This window comes from Furipterus horrens, unplaced genomic scaffold (genome assembly GCF_987537825.1).
Source record: "Furipterus horrens unplaced genomic scaffold, mFurHor1.1.pri manual_scaffold_4, whole genome shotgun sequence".
In the NCBI taxonomy this organism is placed as follows: Eukaryota; Metazoa; Chordata; class Mammalia; order Chiroptera; family Furipteridae; genus Furipterus; species Furipterus horrens.
In genome coordinates, this window is record NW_028327174.1 from 44,516,384 (window position 1) to 44,535,049 (window position 18,666).

General features: G+C 36.6%; 1 pseudogene; it reads left to right on the forward strand.

Moving 5' to 3' along the window:
- Positions 1-1,485: 1,485 nt before the first annotated feature.
- LOC150011617 (metaxin-2 pseudogene) lies at positions 1,486-4,781 on the forward strand (annotated as a pseudogene).
- Positions 4,782-18,666: the final 13,885 nt, after the last annotated feature.

The following is an 18,666-nucleotide window of genomic DNA, read 5'->3' on the forward strand; positions in this document are numbered from 1 at the left end:
TGCCCACTACCCATTTTATGACAGAGATGAGCTTTTTTAATTTTAATGCTCTAACCGGGCTAACCTCCCGAGAGAGAAGTGGGATTTTTGGATGGTTGGAGGTACTCTTTAAGGTGGGGCCTTTAAAATAACAGGCACTGAGGGAGTTAAGAGGTATCACTAGTTGTAACAGTCACTGAGAGTATCACTATCCTAGTTACAGGTTCTGGCGGACTATCCCCAGTGTCTGTTACAGCTAGTGATACCCTTTAATCCCCTCAGTGCCTGTGTTACTACTAGAATAGTGGCCCCACCATACTCCCTTTATATACTACAAACTTCAGCATTTATGGCTGCTCACCCAGTCACTGCTGGCCTCCTCACACAGAAATCTGGTGTGCATTGCAAACAGTATGGAGGTAGACGAGACAACTGTAGCAACTAATGGAGCCAGTATCCAGCTGAGAACATGTTACTTCAGCTCCACCCACCTGCCTCTCGTGATTGGCAGAGCTTAAGACACAGTGATTGGTGATTGGAGGCAGTTCTACTGACACAGACCCCACCCAGTGTCAAAGACAACTGGCAGTTGGCACAGTGTCTCATACCTGTTATTAGCCTCAGCTGATTCAACAGGTCAGCGGTTGTAGCTGGGAGTGTCAGGCAGCTCTCTGCACTCTCCCAGGTCCCGGGTGATGGGCAGAGGCAAACAGCAACTGACCAGATGCCCTGAGATTCAGCAGTAGAGTGGGACATTTAAGCATCCCCAGGGGTTTCATGTGGACTCACCACTTCCTCTTCTAACAGCTGTCGCCACTGCTGACAGATCAGGTAATACACATCATGGTCTGTGACACAATATTCGCTCCATAAGACACACAAACATTTCCCCCCACTTTGGGGGGAAAATACGATAATTACTTAGGACTTAAAACCATACCATTGGTTTTAGTTTGTCTTCTCTGTAATTGGTGGCCACAGCTGGTCAAATACAATACTTGGGCATAGATTTAAGAAACTTAAAATGAGTACAGAATCTGACAGCTATATTTCATCTAGGTTTATATCATATTTAGAGTTCGGCTGGGATGTTAGCCAAAGGAGATTTGCTATAGTTTCATGAGATAAAATTATGGCATGAATCATCATCTCTCTGGTTTATTCAAGTAAAGATTTTTTTCAAAGGATTTTAAGAAGACAAATGTAGTTCATAATTGATATCTATGCGTTTCTGCAATTTGAGTCTTTAATTTCAAACAATATGGTGGAGAGGGCACACATTATCTCCAGCTACGTATTTGAGTTCATCAGATGATAACTAAGTGAAGGAATGCAAAAACATGTTTGTTTTTTAATTTAAAAATAAGGCAGAAGTTCTATTCAAAAAGAGGCTTGACAATTTCTAGGCTAAACTATTTATAGTACATACAACACAAAAATATAGATACCTCTGTGAATAAGGAATTTAAAAACCAATTATCATGAGTATTTGACAGTATAAGACAAATGCAGAATGTTGAAAGAGCTCATACTGAGATCATCATCTGGTACTGCAGCCGTAAAACATTCCAGTCCAACCTTAGGACTCCGGACATTGGCTATGGAGATGAAAACGTGGGTTTTAAAAGACCAGTCCAATAAGATTGTACCAGGGTAACTAGGCATTTTTTCACTTACACTGGAATTTTAGGTTGATAAAATTTCACAAAAAGCCAAGTTCATCTTTAACATTATCATAACCTCTAGGTTTTAGCATCTGGCATTCTACTGATGTTAATTTAGTACCCTTAACAGTAATTTAAAAAAGGTATTAGAAAAAGAGAGTAGTAAGATGAAGCCCAAACTAACTCATATCATTTAAGTAAGATGTGCTATTTAGACTAACTCTGCATAAACTTAAAAAATATATTTTATTATTTATTATCAGAGAGAGGGAAGGGGGAGAGAGAGAGAGGGAAGGGAGAGAGTAAGAGAGGGAAAGAAACATTGCTATGTGAGAGAAACATTGATTGGTTGCTTCTCACACACCTCCAACTGGGGACCTGGCCCACAACCCAGGCATGTGCCCTGACAGGGAACTAACTGAACCTGCAACCCTTCAACTTGCAGGCTGGCACTCAATCCACTGAGCCAGGGCATCTCTGCATAAACTTAGACATCATCTACTATGACAGCCATAAAACATGTAGGTTATTCAGGAAAAAAGAAAAAGAAAAAGAAACTATCCAGGTTACTCAACTTCTCTGTGACTTGGTTTCCTTGCCTGTAATATGTGCACACCTCCCTTGATACTTAAAAGGATTAAATTAGATAATATATTTAAAGTTCTTGGAATAGTACTTGGCACAGTAAGCATTCAAAATAGGATATATGTTATCAGTAGCAGTAGTTTTGTATGGTAAATGATGGCTTAATATGTAGTTATATGAGAATAAATAAAGGTCATATTGTTTTAGAATTTACTCACCTAAAATTTGGAGAAAACATTTTATGTTTCCTAATCAATAAAAATAAAATTTCTGAAAAATATCCATGAACTATTAATATTTAATGAGCATTCAGTGATACATTACATAATTACTACCCGTTAAGCATAAGAAACAAAATAAATGTAAAATATTATGCATAATATTGTATATAAAGTAGTGCTTATGATTGTCATATATTTTACTATTTAAAATTTTCCCCTGAATTCAGAGGTTCCCTAGAAAACCTTCTATTGTATATTAGTATGTTAAACCCCATTGTAACACAGCTTGTTAGTACCTAGATTTGCATATTTGCGTTAAATCATTTCCATTGAAAGTTACCTCTTGTCTTAAAACATCTTAGTAATTTATTACTTTGTTTAAGCTATGGGCCAAATATTTCCCTGAAAAACAAACAGTGTAGACTAAGAAAAGGCATTAATTTTCCTCACAAACATCAGGATTTTTGTATATTTGTGTTTAGTAAGGCAAGTAATTTCCAACACAGCATGGCAGTATAATAGACATAATTGTTTTTCCAGATGTGTGTAAGTTCTGAATCACTAATCATTAGCTCTTAGCTCGGTAGGATAAATTCATAAAACTTGGTCTTTTCAAGCTTCTGCGCATTTTATGTACATTGTTTTCTCTCATAAATTCCAATTGTATTAATATAGGAGCACATTCAGCCTCATTTCCAAACTCCCCTTTATAGTCCACTTTCAAGTGGACAAAGAAGAATAGAGTGTCAGAAAAAGAGATTAAAAATGGAATTTCCAAAACTCTGGGAATTAATAAGAAAAAGGTGGGAGAAGACTGGCTGGAAAAAGAGAGGCAAAAGAGGAGCACTGAGTCTAATCTAGTGCTAATCTTAATCTGTTTCCAGGTTTGACTACAAACTTCGGAATTGTCTTTGGCCTACAGTTCTCAGAAGACTTAAATGGGTTTGATATTCAAGATAACTCACCTGCATGGAATCAGCAGACAAGTTGATGTTTGCTGTCTGTCTGTCTAGAACTTTTGACAGCACCTGCACATTTTCCATGTGGCTTGTTTTTCACAGCATGTGGACTGGGCTCCCAAGAGGAGCTTCTTGAGTGCTAAGTGGCCTCATACAAGCATTTCAAAAAGCCCAGGTGCAAGCCTAAAAACTTATGTCCTAACCTTGGAAATCCTGGAATATTACTTCCAATGCATTCTATTGACCAAGCAAGTCACTAAAAAACTCAGATTCAGAGAGGGGGTGGGGGAATTAGAGTCCATCTCTCAGTAGGATGTGTAACGAGGAATTCATAGCTATCCTTCATCAACTGCAAATTTGAAAAATACTGAAAATTAAAACCATTCTAAAAAATTAAGAACTCAGTACAAGGGTCTCACAGAATTTTTGACAAAATTTAAGAAATAATGGTGAGCTTTGTAAGTTTAAGTCTTAGCAGGCACCGGAGTTAGCTGCCAGGAGCTGCGGGGGTTGCAGAAGAGGATGCTAAGGGCCTCTGATAGCAGGAACCACAGGCACCAGGCCACCCAGCCCACCTGTCTCTAGTGACAAAATCCTTTGTCTCACAGATCACAGCTGCAGAACTTGGCCTGAAAAGGCTACAGTGTATCAGCAATGAAAGGAGAGCAAATTTTGCTTTCTGTCAATGCAGCTTCTTTTGCTGTGCAAGCCTATTTGCAAATGTGTAATCGGTCTATCAAAGTGGTTTGTAGGGAAAATGCAGAATATAGGTCTCCATCTGGTAAAGTACCTTTTATTCATGTAGGAAATCAAGTAGTATCAGAACTTGGTCCAATAGTCCTATTCGTTAGAACCAAGGGTCATTCTCTTAGTGATGGGCTGGATCCAAACAGCAGAAACGAAAGCCTACATGGAATTAGTCAACAATATGCTATTGTCTTCAGCGTTGTACCTTTGGTGGTGTGATGAAGCCACAGTAGGGGAGATCACACATGCTTGGTATGGATCTCCTTGCCCTTGGCCTCTGAATCATATTTTGGCCCATCAGAAACAGTGGGGAGTCGAACGTAAGATGAAAGCTATTGGATGCGATAACAAGACTCTGGCCCAGGTCTTAGAAGATGTTGATCAGTGCTGTCAAACTCTTTAGCCAAGTCTGGGAACACAACCATGTTTTCTCAATAAGCAGCCTACTGAACTAGATGCACTGGTATCTGGCCATTCTGTACCCCATTCTTACCACAAAATTGACTAATGATGAACTTTCTCAGAAGAAGAAAAACTATCACAAACCCATTGCTTTCTGTAGAAGAATTGAACAGCACTATTTTGAAGATTGTGGTAGAGACAGCTCATCCATCAGATTGTCTTAGAGTTATGTGTTAATTTAGTTATTATTTTTAAAAATTTAGCTTTTGAAATATGTGTTATTTGAATGATAGATAAGAATTTTAAAACCAAAACACTGCTTTTTGAAATGTCAATTATGTAATGTTTTCTATACATGTACTTTGTACTGTTGTTTGCGTATGCTTTGAAATAACTCTGAATGACTTCACTTGATATGTTATACTCTGTATTTTGAAATTTTTGTTTTCTTAAAACTTGTATGCATAAAAATAAACCTTAAGCAACTGTAAAAAATAGTGATCTGGAAAATAGAAGTGGAAGAATATAACTAGAATATAAAACCCCAAAGAAAATAAAAATTAGTTTAAAGAAGACAATGGAAATCAGAAGATAATGGAATAATTTTTTTCAATCAACTGAAAGAAAACAATTACCAAACTAAATTTCCATAATGTTGACATAAGAAATGTTCAAACCTGTAGAAAATTTTTGTAAGTTTATTTGAGCCAAATTGATGACACCTGCTGAGAGCAAGAAATCAAATGCTCTGGAGAGTAAGAGTTTTGCAATTTTTTAATGCATTTGAGATCCCATGAAGGTGGGAAAAAACAAGGTGAGCATTGGATTATAGAGTAGCTAACAAGATTATGTAGTCTCTTGAGAGAGGATTTGGCTTATTTCAAAGGTGCATTAACCTACATGCACAAAAACAATGGATAGGACTTGCTTAAGGCAAAGATAAAAACTTATTAAAAAGTTCTGTGGTGTGCATGACCACTCACCATGACCTGCCCAGTTAGGAATTTGTGATTTATTACAGCACCCCCCTTTTTTTTGGTCTACAACACCTAGAGAAAATATTCTTCAGGAATGTTTTACATAAACAAAAATTAAGATAATTCATCACCAGCAGATCCAAATGGTCCTAGGTAGAAGTTCTCAGACATGAGAAGAAATGAAGAGCATAAAGATACTAAGTGTATGAATACATTTTTTGAATGAACATGGACTGTATAACATAATAATTTTGAGGGGAGTTCAAAATATAGAGAAATTGATAATGCTAGCATATAACCCAATAAAGGAGGTTAAATAGAACTAGGTACTCTGGGGAGAAATTAAAGCATTAATTATCACTAGAATTTGACAAGTCAATAATGTATTTTTGAGTCCAAATAAAAACCCTTAGATTTATTGTAAATTGAATTTCAGCAAAGGTGCTGAGACTACCCAATAAGGAAAAGGATAATTTTTTTCAATGAATAGTACTAGAATAATTGGATATCCACATGTAAAATGACAAATTTAGACCCTTGCTTCATACAATACACAAAAAGTCAAAGTGGATCATAGACGTAACTATAAGCGCTAGAATTATGAAAATCCTAGAAAAAAATCTAGGAGAAAATTTCACAGTCTTGGGTTAGGCAAGGATTTCTTTGATAAGACTTTAAAGCACAAGCAATGAAAGAAAAAATTGATAAATTAGACTTCATGAAAATTAAAAACTTCTGCTCTTCAAAAGACATAGTAAGGTAAAAAGACAAACCACAGATTGGAAAATATTTGTAAATCATATATTTGATAAAGGACTTGTAGCTATATATATAAAAAGCTTTTACAACTCAATGATAAGACAAATAATGGGCAAAAAACTTAAATAGACACCTTAGTCAAAAACATACCGGTATATGAAGCCCTCGCTGGGTAGCTCAGTTGGTTAGAGTGTTGTCAAGGTTGCAGGTTCAATCTCCTGTCAGGGTGCATGCAGGAATCGACCAATGAATACGTAAATAAATGAAACAACAAATTGATGGTTTTCTCTTTTTCTCTCTTCCCCACCCTTCCTCTCTAAAATCAATCAATAAAAAAAGTTTTAAAGATATGTGAATGCTAAGTGAAATAAGTCAGTAAGAGAAAAGCAAATACCATATGATTTCACTTACATGTGAACATATAAAGAACAAAATAAACAAAAAAGATTAAAACAGACTCAAAGATATAGATAACGACTGATGGTTGTCAGTGGTGGCAGGTGGGGGACAGGGTGAAAAAGGTAAAGGGATTAAGAAGTGTAAATTGGTCTTCTGACAGAATGCTAATTTTACAAATATTTTAATAGCTATATCTTTTTAAAACTATTTTATTTATTTATTTTTAGAGAGAGGGGAAGGGAAGGAGAAAAAGAGGAAGAGAAACATTGACTGGCAACCCAGGCACGTGCCCTGACTGGAAATCGAACCCCTTACCCACCAGCCACACCAGCTATGGTAGCTATATCTTTTTATTTCTATAAATTGTACTTATTTCTTTTTCAATGATTTTTTCTACTAGTCTTAGTCTTCTGATATATTTTCATATTTATCTTTTATAATTTTAATCATCTTTATTGAATATATCTGATATTTTTATCTGTGTATTGGAAGTCTGATCCTTCTATTAATTTTGTCCACTGACTCTTGCATGTGCTGATTATTTGCTTGCATGTTTTATAAATTTTGACTTGATTAATCTTCAGTGTAATTTTATCGCTGAGGATCTTGTGCAGCCTAAGTCGTAGGCATGTTTACCTACAGCCAGCTTTCATTTGCTTCTGTCAAGCGCCCCAGGGATATTTCTAGTTGGTGATTACAATTTCATCCAGAAACATTCAATGGACAATCTTATTTGTTTTTCCACAGCAACATTTTAGCTTTTTGTTTGTTTGTTTGTAATAAGATTTCTGGAATCAAGAGTCCACAGCTGATTTTAAAGACCCAGAAACAAGCATCATTTTGATCAAATTATAAATAATAGGTTTGGAAAATTTTGAACTGGTTTCCTTATGCAAATAGAGAAATTTTATATTACTCTTTAAAAGCTTAAAGCTATGATGTTATTCTTATTTAGTAAATATGCATTCTGATAGACAAAATTAAAACATTTTATATTAAAAAATTTTTTTACACCCTGGCTGGTGTGGCTCAGTGGGTTGGTTGTCATCCTGCAAAGCACAGGGTGCCAGTTTGATTCCTGGTTAGAGCACAGGCCTGGGTTGCAGACCAGGCCCCCAGCTGGGGTAATGCAAGAGGCAGCCAATCGATGCTTCTTCACACATAGATGCTTCTCGTCCTCTCTTTCTCCCTCCCTTCCCCTAATATTTAATAAAATATTAAAAACTTTTTTTGTTACTTACTGATTTTAGATGGAGAAGGGAGAAAGAGAGAGAAACATTAATTTGTTGTTCCACTTAGTTATGTAATCATTGGTTGCTTCTTGTACGAACCCTGACCAAAGATAAAACATTTTGCATTTTGATAATTGATATAATTTATAGTGTCAACTATGTGTTAGACTCTCTATATTATTTGTCTGTCTAATAAACTTAGATAGATAGGTTTTTATATTTAAAAAATTTTGGGGGGGCAACTTCCGGCCAAGATGGAGGCCCAGACAGACATGTTGCATCTCCCCCCACAACTAAGAAAGAATACAACTACCTCAAAACTAGAGACAACCAGAAGTTCCAGAAAACTGAGCTGCATAGAAGTCCAACAAGCAAAGATATAAAGAAGAAATACTCATCCAGACAGGTAGGAAGGGTGGAGCAAGGGCAGAGAGGACATGGTGTGGTGGCAGTAGCAGTGGTAGCAGCGTCAGGCTGCTGGAAAGCACAGTCACACATTTAAAAAAGTCAGGAGGGACACCTGGGGAGCACTCCCAGCACTAAACCAGACCACTTAGCTCATGGTTCCAGCACCTGGGAAAATAAAACCTCATTGCTTCTGACTGTGCAAACCAGTGAGATTGGGGTGGAGGAAGAAACTGCCAGTCTCTCAGCAGAATCCACTTCTTTAAAGTCTTAGAATGTCAACAGACCCACCCACTCTGGGAACGACAGCCAGGGCAACAACTAGAGAGGTGCCAGTCCCATACAAAGTGGGAGAAGTGCCTGGAAAAGGGGCGAGTGCTGAGCAAGCAACATTGCTTCCTCTCAGACCCCTCCCCCATAGACAGCGCCACAACATGGTGAAACATGTCGCCCTCTACTGATGTGAAACTTAAGGGTCTACCCCTTACAACATAAAAGAAGCGATAGCTCTAATTTAGACACAGAGGCAAACAAACACAGGAGCCTGTCAAGATGAGGAGACAGAGAAGTATGGCCCAAAAGGGAGAATGGATCAAGGTTCCAGTGGGAGAACTAAGCGAGGAGGAGATAGCCAATCTAACAGATGCAGAGTTCAAAATACTGGTGATAAAGATGCACACAGGCTTGACAGATATGCTTGAGTATGGCAAATGCATAAGGGAAGAAGTGAAGGCTGTGCTAAATCAAACGAAGGAAAATTCACACAAAAGAAATGGTGAAGGGAAGGAAACCAGGGTTCAAATAAATGATTTGGAACATAAGGAGGAAAACAACAGTCAACCAGTACAGAATGAGGAGACAAGAATTGAAAAAAATGAGGAGACGCTTAAGAACCACTGGGGCAACTTTAAACATGCCAACATCCAAACCATAGGGATGCCAGAAGGAAAAGAGGAAGAGCAAGAAATTGAAAACTTCAGTGAAAAAATAAAGAAGGAAAACTTCTCATATTTGGTGAAGGAAATAGACATACAAGTTCAGGAAGCACAAAGAGTCCCAAACAAGCTAGACCCAAGAGGACCACACCAAGACACATCATGATTAAAATGCCAACAGTTAAAGGTAAAGAGAGAATCTTAAAAGCAGCAAGAGAAAAGCAGAGAGTTACCTACAAAGTGATGCCTATAAGACTATCAGCTGGTTTTTCAAAAGAAACCTTGCAGGAAAGAAGGGACTGGCAAGAAATATTCAAGGTGATGAAAAGCAAGGACTTACAACCAAGATTACTCTATCCAGTAAAGATATCATTTATAATGGAAGGGCAGATAAAGAGCTTCCCAGACAAGGTAAAGCTAAAGGAATTCATCATCATCAAGCTGTAATTATATGAAATGTCAAAGGGACTTACTTAAGAAAAAGAAGATCAAAATTATGAACATTAAAATGACAACAAACTCACAACTATCAACAACTGAATCTAAAAAATAAGAACAAAATCCAACTAAGCAAACCAGAATAGAAACAGAATCATAGGTATGGGGATCATTTGGAGGGTTATCAGCTGGGAGGGGGAAGGGGGAGAAGTGGAGAAATGGTGCAGGGATTAAGAAGCATAATTGGTAATACAAAATAGATAGGGGGAAGTTATGAATAATATAGAAAAGGGTGAAGCCAAAGAATGTATATGCATGAACCATGGACATAAACTAAGGGGGGTGGGATTGTTCGAGGGAAGGGGGGTACTGGGCAGAGGGGAGCAAAGGGGAAAAAATTGGAACTACTGTAACAACATAATAAAATATACTTAATTTTTTTTCAATTATTTGACATACAATATTATATTAGTTACAGTTGTTCAATAGTGATTTAACTTTTATATAACTTACGAAGTGATCACTTTGATAAGCCTAGTACCAAAAAGATATATATTATTATTTCCTTTTCTAAATGTAGACGCTGAGGCTCAGAGAATGGTGGATCAGAGCCTTAGAGAACTTTCTGTTTGTCTTTAAAGCCTAGACTTTATTAGCAAAATGTAAATTATTTTATTTGATTTAAAAAATATATGTTGAAAATAGATATATCTAGGACAGCTGTGCAGGTTTTCTTTTTTCCCACTATAGTTACTTAAGGAACCAGGACAACATCTTAAACATCTTGAAAATTGCTGATACTCTAGAGAACTCTAGAGCAGTTTATACCAACAATTAAATGCTCTAGTTCAGAAATAACACACATTGTTTCTGCTCACAACTCACTGACCACTACTGGTAACTTTGTCCACACACAAGTGGGCCAAAAATTGCAATCCCTCTATTTGCCTAGGAGGCAGAGATATTCAATGAGCTAAATATTGAATGATGATCAAACTGAATATTAACTTCAGCTAACAGCTTGCTCCCTTCAAGGTCATAATAATAATGCCAGACATCACATCCAGAGAAAAAGCATACAAAAAAAGAACCATCACACTATTCTTAACAGCACGAACGTTTGTCCCAGAAGCCCCCCAATGGACCTCCTTCACTTAGTATTGACCAGAACTGTATCACACAGCCATTCTTAACTAATTACTGACCAAAGGATTATTATGCTTGGCTCAATCAGAATCTGCCTTCTAGAGCCAGGGATTAGGATACTTTTCCCTGAAGCTCATGGCTGTCTGAAGTTTGTGTAAGTATTGAAAAGGATTTTTCTCTAGCAATTTTTAGTAAGTCAAGTTCACAAAGGAAGAATACTTCAATATACTGTCAATATCTCAGGTACTAAAACCAAAAGGAGAAGTGGGGAAATGGATGTAGGCAGGAACCCAACCTGATCTGCTAGAATTATTGCAAAGATTCTGAGGTGGGTGCCTGTCTGGTGAGTTTCCAAAACAGGAAGGAGGCCAGTGTAGCTACAGCCAACTGACTTAGGGAGTGAGTTGTAGGCAATGAGGTTAAGAGAAATAATGTTCTTCTTTTGTGACCTTGTAAGAACTTTAGCTTTTATTCTGGAGAAGGTAAAGAGCAAGAAGAAACTTTTGAGTGGAGGATTACATCTGTCTTAGTTTTAAAAGGATCATTCTGTTCTGTGGAGCATAGTTAGGAGGTAATTGCAGTAATTCTAGATGATGGCATCCTGGGCCAAGGTGATAGCAGTAGGCTAGGTCTGTATGTCTAAATATATTTTAAAGGTAGAGCTGACAGCTTACAACTTGATGTGGGGTACACGAAAAAGAAAAGAATTAAGGAGAACTCCAAGAGTTTTTTGCCTGAGCTAAAGGATGTAGTTAACATGAAGAAATGTGAAAGGCAGTGGGTATAGCCAATTTGGAAGTTTAGGAGTTCAGTTATTGATAGGTAAGTTTGAGATCTCGTGAGACTTCTAAGTGGAGATTATTTTAAAAATTTAAAGAAGGTAGTTGGGCATAATACATACAATTTTCAAAGTTTTACCTTTAAAATCTACTTGCTCTTTTAAAGAATAGTTCCATCTCAGAAAAATCATTGAAAAAGTACAGTTCTAAGACAAATTGTTATTCATCTGTAAATAATGAAATTGAATCTACCTTCCTCTCGTTCATAAGGCAATAATATAGTTTGAGTACTTACTGAGAAAAGCATCACAGCATAGTAGTTTAGTGTATAGATTCTAGAGCTACTTTTCCTGCATTTAAATCCTTTGTATGCTTATTGACTGTGTGACTTTGCGTATATTACTTCACCTCTCTGTGCCTCAATTCTGTCATCTATATAATGATGAAAATAATGCCTACCTAAAGGGGATTGTTAGTTTACATTTGTAGTGTTTTTAAAACAGTACCCGATGCATAGTGCCAAATATGTGATACAAATTCTTTCAGATAATTTGCTAAAAGCCTGTTTTGTATTTATCGTAACTTGTTATGAGTATACTCATATAACGCTAACCAAAGTGCGCCATATCCTTTATAAAAGGTTATGTGTTTTGCATAAAGCCATGCATCTGAAAAGATGTGCTGATGAAAAATGCAACTCTCTAAGAAAGAATCTGCTTAAGATTGGGCAGGACTGGACCATACTACCCATCTTCAGGCGTAGGGACTGGGACATAGGCCTGGCCAATCAGGGTTTGTTTGGGATTTTTGCTGGTACCGTTGGGGAAGAGAAGTTCACATTATTAGGACTCCTAGCTTTAGAGATAATGGTGGTTTTCTCTGCTATCACATAAAAGCTGTTATATTTCTGGTAAGCTTACTGTACATACCAGATGTTGCCTGAAATTAGTAACTGATTCTATCTATAACAGTACCTAAGGATTCTTAAAATCTGGATCTTATAAAAATAATTTTTAAAATAATTGAGAGTAGCTAAACCCATTTCATGGATTTAGGGTCATCTCTGACTGTAATTGCTTACATTGTTATTTTAATTAACTGTGATTATAAAACTGCTTTCCAAAGAGGCTTTAGCTTTCTTCCATTTTTTCTGCAAATAGTCTGTGAAGATTGCTTATTATGTGAAATGGCTTCTTTTTATTTAATGCTGCTTCTCTATTTTTTCTGTGCCTCCTGCTCAGCTGCCTTGGTAGTCTGTCTTTAACAATGATGAAGGGAGAGCTAAAGATTCTTTTGACAGGGGATAAAGAATTTCCAGATTCAAACCTGAAAATATAAAACACATTGTATAGGAACAACTATAGTCTATGTGGGTTGGGCGAGACTGTGACACAGGCCTGGCCAATCAGGGCTTGTCTTGGGTTTTTTGCTGGAACCACTGGGGAAAAGGGCTTCATATTATGACTCCTAGCTTTAGAGATACTGGTGGTCATCTCTGCTATCACTTAGAGAAACCTTATTGGAAAATCAAGGTAGTACAGAGGAAAGTAGTGGTAAGGGCAAAGAAAGATACATTTCTAATTACATTCATTTAATGGACATCCATCCATTTTTGAAGCTAAATGTCTTATGTGATCCAATGACTCTTCCTGTCACCTTTTAAAATCATGCTTTCACTCTTCTATATATGACTGAGTCTAAATTACTGATTTTTCTATGGTGTATTTTATGCAAAGCTTGCAAGTACTGTAGTTTTCTAGATGTGGTAGCCAAGGTTTTACTATTCATACATTTTAATGCCTAAATATTTCATGATCACCATTGTATTTCACATATATGCACACTTATCAAAAATAAAATAGAGAAATAAATTAACATTTAATATTTTAAAATGTCTTATTATGTGGCCATAAGTGATTTTTGCAATAATCTGAAAGTTATGACTAGCAGTTTTAGAATAGGCATGTAGTCAAAAAAGCAAATGAATAAACAAATTATTACAAAGGAAAAGAAAACATACCTTATATCCAGCACAAACATTCTGATTGACAAATGCTTTCATATTAGAAAGCACCAAATTTATTACAGGTCCACAGTCCCTTTCTTTTAAATCCATGGGGCCAGGTAGATTTTCTTTTATTATTATTGTTTTTCAATTACAGTTGTCCCATTTCTCCCCCATTGCTCCTCCCTACCCAGCCCACCCCTTCTCCCACAGTCATAACCCACCCCGTTGTCCATGTCCACGAGTCATTTATACACGTTCCTTGACTAGACCCTTCCCTTACTTATCCCCCTTCTCTCCCCCCGCCCCTGATAACTGTTATTCTGTTCCTTGTTCAATTTTGTTCACTTGTTTGTGTTGTTCCTTAGTTTCCTGTATTAGGTGATATCATGTGGTATTTTTCTTTCATTGCCTGGCTTATTTCACTAAGCATAATTCTCTCTAGTTCCATCCATGTTGTCGCAAATGGCAGGAGTTCCTTCTTTCTCTCTGCTGTATAGTACTCCATTGTGTAAATGTACCACAGTTTTTTAATACACTCATCCACAGATGGGCACTTAGGCTGTTTCCAGCACTTGGCTATTGTAAATAGTGCTGCTATGAATATAGGGGTTCATAAGTTCTTTTGAATTGAGGTTTCAGGATTTTTTGGGTATAATCCTAGCAATGGAATCGCTGGTTCAAAAGGCAGTTCCATTTTTAGTTTTTTTGAGGTAATTCCATACTGTTTTCCACAGTGGCTGCACCAGTCTGCATTCCCAACAACAGTGCAATAGGGTTCCTGTTTCTCCACATCCTCGCCAGCACAAGCTGTTTGTTGACTTGTTGATGATGGTCATTCTGACAGGTGTAAAGTGGTATCACATTGTGGTTTTTATTTGCATCTCTCTGATAGGTAGTGATGTTGAGCATTCTTTCATGTGTCTATGTACCTTCTGTGTATCCTCCTCGGAAAAGTGTTTGTTCAGGTCTTTTGCCCACTTTTTAATTGGGCTGTCTGTCTTCTTGGTGTTGAGATGTGTAGGTTCTTTATATATTTTGGAGATCAATCCCTTGTCTGAGGTATCATTGGCAAATATGTTTTCCCATATGGTTGGTTTCCTTTTCACCTTGCTAATGTTTTCTTTTGCTGAGCAGAAACTCTTTAGTTAGATGTAGTCCCATTTGTTTATTTTTTCCTTTATTTCCCTTGCCTTAGGACATGTATCGGTGAAAATATTGCTACGTGGGATATCTGAAATTTTCCTGCCTATGTTTTCCTCTAGGACTTTTATGGTGTCACGGCTTACATTTAAGTCTTTGATCCATCTTGAGTTTATTCTGGTGTGTGGTGTAAGTTGGTGGTCTAGTTTCATTTTTTTGCACAACCCTATCAAGTTCTCCCAGCACCATTTGTTGAAGAGGCTCTTCTCACTCCATTTTATGCTCCTTCCCCCTTTGTCAAATATTAGTTGACCACATAGTCTTGGGTTTATTTCTGGGCTCTCTATTCTGTTCCATTGATCTATATGTTGGTTCTTATGCCAGTACCAGACTGTTTTGATCACAGTGGCTTTGTAGTATAGTTGATGTCTGGTATTGTGATTCCTCCTGCTGTGTTCTTCTGTCTCAAGATAGCTTTGGCTATTTGGGGTCTTTTTTGGTTCCATATAAATTTTTGAAGTATTTGTTCTAGGTCTGTGAAATATGTCACTGGTATTTTAATAGGGATTATGTTGAATCTGTAAATTGCTTTGGGTGTACGGACATTTTATTTATGTTGATTCTTCCCATCCATGAACATGGTATTTGCTTCCATTTATTTGTATCTTCCTTAATTTTTCTTCAGTGTTACATAGTTTTCCGAGTTCAGCTCTTTTACCTCTTTGGTTAAGTTTATTCCTAGGTACTTCATTTTCCTGGTTGCTATAGTAAACGGAATTTTTTTTAGTTTATATCTCTGATATTTTATTGTTGGTGTACAGAAATGCCTTAGATTTATGTATATTTACTTTATGCCCTGCTATTTTGCCAAATTTGCTTATTATGTCAAGTAGTTTTTTAGCGGAGTCTATAGGGTTTTCTACATATACTATCATATCATCTGCAAATAATGATAGTTTTACTTCCTCTTTTCCAATTTGGATGCCTTTTATTTCTTTGTCTTGTCTGATTGCTGTGGCTAGAACTTCCAAGACTATGTTGAATAGGAGTGGAGATAGTGGACATGCTTGTCTTGTTCCTGATCTCAGGGGGAATGCTTTCAGTTTTTGTCCATTGAGTATGATATTGGCTTTAGGTTTTTCATATATAGCCTTAATTATGTTGAGGTATGCTCCCTCTATTCCCATTTTGCTGAGTGTTTTCATCATAAATGGGTGTTGTACTTTATCAAATGCTTTTTCTGCATCTATTGATAGGATCATGTAATTTTTGTCTTTCATTTTGTTTAGGTGGTGTATTATATTTATTGATTTGCAAATATTAAACCATCCTTGCATCCCTGAAATGAATCCCACTTGATCGTGGTGTATGATCTTTTTAATGTGTTGCTGGATCCTGTTTGCCAATATTTTGTTGAGGATTTTAGCAACTATGTTCATCAGTGATATTGGCCTATAGTTTTCTTTCTTTGTTGTGTCTTGACCTGGTTTTGGAATTAGGGTAATGCTGGCTTCATATAAAGAGTTTGGAATTTTTTTTCCCTCTTCTTGGATTATTTGAAATAGTTTGAGAAGGGTAGGAGTTAGTTCTTCCCTAAACGTTTTGTAAAATTCACCCATGAAGCCATCCAGTCCAGGGCTTTTGTGTGCCGGGAGACTTTTGATTACTGCTTCAATTTCATTCTTTGTTATTGGTCTGTTCAGGCTTTCTACTTCTTGATTCAGTTTTGGAAGATTGTATGTTTCTAGAAATTTGTCAATTTCACCTAGGTTGTCAAATTTCTTGCCATACAGTTGTTTGTAGTAATTTCTTAACAATCCTTCGTATTTCTGTGGTATTGGTTGTTATTTCTTCTTTATCATTTCTGATTTTATTTATTTGGGTTCTCTCTCTCTTTTTCTTGATGAGCCTGGCTAAAGGCTTGCTGATTTTGTTTAATTTTTCAAAGAATCAGCTCCTAATTTTATTGATCTTTTGAATAGTTTGTTTAGTCTCTATGTCATTTAACTCTGCTCTGATCTTGATGATTTCCTTCCTTCTACTCGCCCTGGGCTTTGTTTGTTATTGTTGTTCTAGTTCTTGTAGCTGTAGTGTTAGATTTTTTATTTGAGATTCTATTATCCTTTTCAGGTAGGACTGTATTGCTATGAACTTTCCTCTCAGGACTGCTTTTGCTGTGTCCCACAGGTTTTGGACTGTTGTGTGTTCATTATCATTAGTTTCCAGAAACTTCTTGATTTCTTCTTGATGTCGTTGTTAACCCATTCATTATTTAATAGCATGTTATTCATTCTCCATGAGTTTGGATGTCTTTGATTTTTTTCCTTGAGGTTGATTTCTGGTTTCAAGGCACTGTGGTCTGAAAAGATGCTTGATATAATTTCAATTTTCTTGAATTTTTTGAGACTTGTTTTGTGTCCTATGATGTGGTCTATCTTTGAAAATGTCCCATGTGCATTTGAAAAGAATGTGTATTTTGCTTTTGGGGGGTCAAAATCTATATATATTAGTTAAGTCCATTTGGTTTAGTGTGTTGTTCAATGTTTGTATATCCTTGGTGTTATCTTTGCTTCGAAGATCTGTCTATTGTTGATTATGGGGTGTTAAAGTCCCCTACTGAGTGTGTTGTTGTTGATATCCTTCTTGTAGTCTTCTAGTATTTTCCTTATATATTTGGGTGCTTCTATGTGGGGTGCATATATGTTTACCAGGGTTACATCTTCTTGATGGATTATTCCCTTAAGTATTATGAAATGTCCTTCTTTGTCTCTTTTTATGACCCTTGCTGTGAAATCCGTTTTGTCTAAGCATTGCTAGCCCAGCTTTTATTTTCATGTCCGTTTTCTTGCAATACTTTTTTCCATCCCTTCACTTTCAGTCTGTGTAAATCTGTTGTTTTGAGGTGTGTTTCCTTAGCATATACAAGGGTCATGTTTTCATATCCATTCTGCTACCTTATGTCTTTTAATTGGAGCATTTAATCCATTTACATTTAAGGTTATTGACAGGTATTTATTCATTTCCCTTTGTACCTGTGTTCCTCTCCCTCTCTTTTTTTCTTCTTTTTCTTAAAGCATTCCCTTTAGCATCTCTTGCAATACTGGTTTGGTGGAGATGTATTATTTTTGTCTTCCTTTGTCTGGGAAACTCCTTATTTCACCTTCCATTTTGAATGAGAGCCTTGCTGGGTAGAGTAGTCTTGGTTGTAGGCCTGTTTTTCATTGCTTGGAATATTTTTGACCATTACCTTCTGGCTTGTAGTGTTTCTGTTCAGAAATCGATTGATAGCCTTATCAGAGCTCCCTCGTATGTTGTTTGCTGTTTTTCTCTTACTGCTTTTAGGATTCTCACTTTGTCTTTGAATGTTGCCATTTTAATTATGATGTGCATTGGAGTGGGCCTTTTTGGGTTCATCTTCATTGGGACCCTCTGTACTTCCTGAACTTGCATGACTTTTTCTCTCATCAGGTTAGGAAAGTTTTCTGTCATTACTTTTCCTATCAGGTTTTCTATCCCTTGCTCCTCCTCTCCTCCTTCTTGTATCTCTATGATTCTAATCTTGTTTAGTCTCATGTTGTCCTGCAGTTCTCTTAAACCGTCTTCATTCTTTCTAAATATTTTTTCAGTTTGTTGTATTGTCTGAGAATTTTTTTCTACATTGTCCTCTAACTTACTCATCTGACCCTGTTTCGTTTAGCCTGCTTTTGATTGATACTACTGTGTTCTTCAGTTCAGAAATTGTATTCTTCATTTCTTCCTGGTTCTTATTAATAGTTTCTATGTCTTTTTTTATGCTGGTGTAGCTCTCTGTAATTTCCTTGTAGCTTCCTTGCAATTCTTTGTAGTTTCCTTGGAATTCCTTGTAATTTCCCTAGAGTTGTCATAGTTTTC